This window comes from Heloderma suspectum, chromosome 2 (genome assembly GCF_057233095.1).
Source record: "Heloderma suspectum isolate Gila_16-S chromosome 2, 16-S_ref, whole genome shotgun sequence".
Classification (NCBI taxonomy): domain Eukaryota; kingdom Metazoa; phylum Chordata; class Lepidosauria; order Squamata; family Helodermatidae; genus Heloderma; species Heloderma suspectum.
In genome coordinates this window covers 276,640,766-276,643,158 of record NC_139459.1, presented here as the reverse complement: position 1 = coordinate 276,643,158, position 2,393 = coordinate 276,640,766, and positions in this window count along the sequence as shown.

The following is a 2,393-nucleotide window of genomic DNA, read 5'->3' as shown; positions in this document are numbered from 1 at the left end:
GGTCTCGCCCGCCCCCTGGAGGAACGGAGTGGGCGCCGCAGCTTGCGGGCGCCGGCGGCCGCGGAAAGGGGGCCGCCTGTTGTGCGGGCAGCCGGCGCGCGCGCGCTCCTCGGGCTTCGGCGGAGCAGGGGCGGCGGGCGGCCGGGCGTGGGGATGGGGTGGGGTGGGGTGGGGTGCGGTGGGGCCGGGAGGCGCGAGAGGCAGAGTACACCCAGCAGGCGAGAAACGTCGAAGTCATGGGTGCGAAAGCAGGCTGAAAAATGGGGCAGGGGGGACAGCGAGTCGTTGGGGGCTCTTGGACACCGCACAGCTGCTCCCACACACGCATCCCAGGATGCTATTTCAAAACAAAACAGAAAAATAGATTAACGTGCGAATAAATAACAAGGGGTTGGAGCTCTAGGGGTCTCCCCCCCCACACACGCACACACTCTCACACACACACACACACACACACACACACCGTTTTCATTTTGAGGGTGCAATCCTATGCATGTTTAGACAGAAAAAAGCCCTACAACTCCCAGCATTCCCCAGCGATGCTTTTTTAAAAAATCGGTCTTTTTTCTGTCTAAACATGCATAGGATTGCACCCTAAAGTGAGTTGGGGGTGGGGACTTGAATGCATTTGTGTGAAGGTGCCATAATACTCTAAGGTGGGTTATAACCTCCACATTTTATCACAGCTGTGATCCTCACAAGTGTGAGGGTGCTTCCAGGCAAGGCTTTCATCACACCCTTGCCCTGCCTCATTCACAAAATGAGGACATGTCCTTGTCTTCCCCTTGTAACCCTCCTGTGTTTTCCCACTGCCTTTTTTCTTGATGCAGAAAACAGTAAGAAAATATGGAATAGCCGCACAATGCCTTTTGATTGTCAGCGCTAGGACCTGACTGCCTGGAAGGACCCTGCATCTCTGCTCCCTTACAGAGCCATCACACCAAAATAAACGTCCCTATCCTATTCACCTGTATCTATTTGATAGACCGAGACCCTATTTACCAGCTTGTGGCATACACCACATTTGTACCATACCTGAAAAATATGCACACCCATTACCTCCCTTGGCTGGTAGAATATGGTTCCCATTTTAAGACAAGAAAGCTAGTGATGCTGCTGCAGCAGGCCAGAGAGGGAGGGAGAGCTAAGAATGAGCAGGCATGGGAAGGGAGAAAGCTGAAATCTGATGAGTGGGATACAAATTTTTTAAAATGAATAAATACTGAAGGGAATATACAGCCCTATTCAAGGCTACACATGAAATGTGGATGTGGGGCTGGGGGTGAACTGCTTGAGAGGATTGAATAAGCACTCGAAATATACAAAATTGAGGCTCAGCTGAGTCCTAAGAGAACCTATGGAATGAGCTCCCCTCTGAGGCCTGCCTGGCACAAACACTGTCATCTTTCCGGCGCCATGTTAAGACTGCCCTCTGATCCCAGTCATTTAATAGTATATGATGGAGCATTTATGTCAGCTTTCTTGAACAGGTCTGTTATTGAAATTGTTTACTGAAATTGTTTTTAGCAGTTTAAGGGCGCAATCCTATTCAGATAGGCAGCCGCCTCCGAACTCAGGCGACTGCCTATCCAATGCAGGGCAGAAGAAGCACAGAGGGGATCGCGCTTCTCCTGGTCTGCGTTTTCAGCTAGACAGCCAATTGCAGCTGTCTAGCTGCGGGAGGGCTGAGCGGGAGAGGAGACTGCTGTATGACACATTGGATGTGTCGTATAGGCATTTCCGCCTGCCCCGGAATGCCCCTTTTCGGCCACTCCATGCTCCTCTTGTGAGCACGGAAGCAGCGCGAAAGGGGAGGAAGGTCAGTTCTCCGGGAACCGACCTCAGAGCACGGGCTCTGAGGTCGGTTCCCGGAAAACCAGATATCCTATGGCCGTCTAGCTGCTGTCTAGCGGCCATAGGATAGCTCCCTCCATAGTTTTAAATTTTATTAATTTTTTTTAGAATGTTTTATTATCATGTAATGTTTGTATAATGTTATGATTTGTAATTTTTTGAATTGTTGTGAACCGTCCAGAGAGCTTCGGCTATTGGGCAGTATAGGCATTAAATAAACCTTGCATTTTAAAGACCAGAAACCTGGACCGTAAACTAAGATACAAATAATAATATCCATCTTATGGCATACTGAACTGTGGCCAGTAATCAAGAGGGCATTGCCAGCTCTCAAGGGTATTGCTGAAGAAATTGCTAAGACTGGGTTATTTACCTGTGATGGCTGATGCATACAAGCAACATCGCAGATGGTGCTATGGTCAGTGTATGATGAACATGTACATGTGAACAAGTCCCCATCCCCCTGAAGGACTCTAAAAATAAGTCATACCTCTGCACAACAATGGTAAGACCTAATCTGGAACATGGCAGTCCTGGGC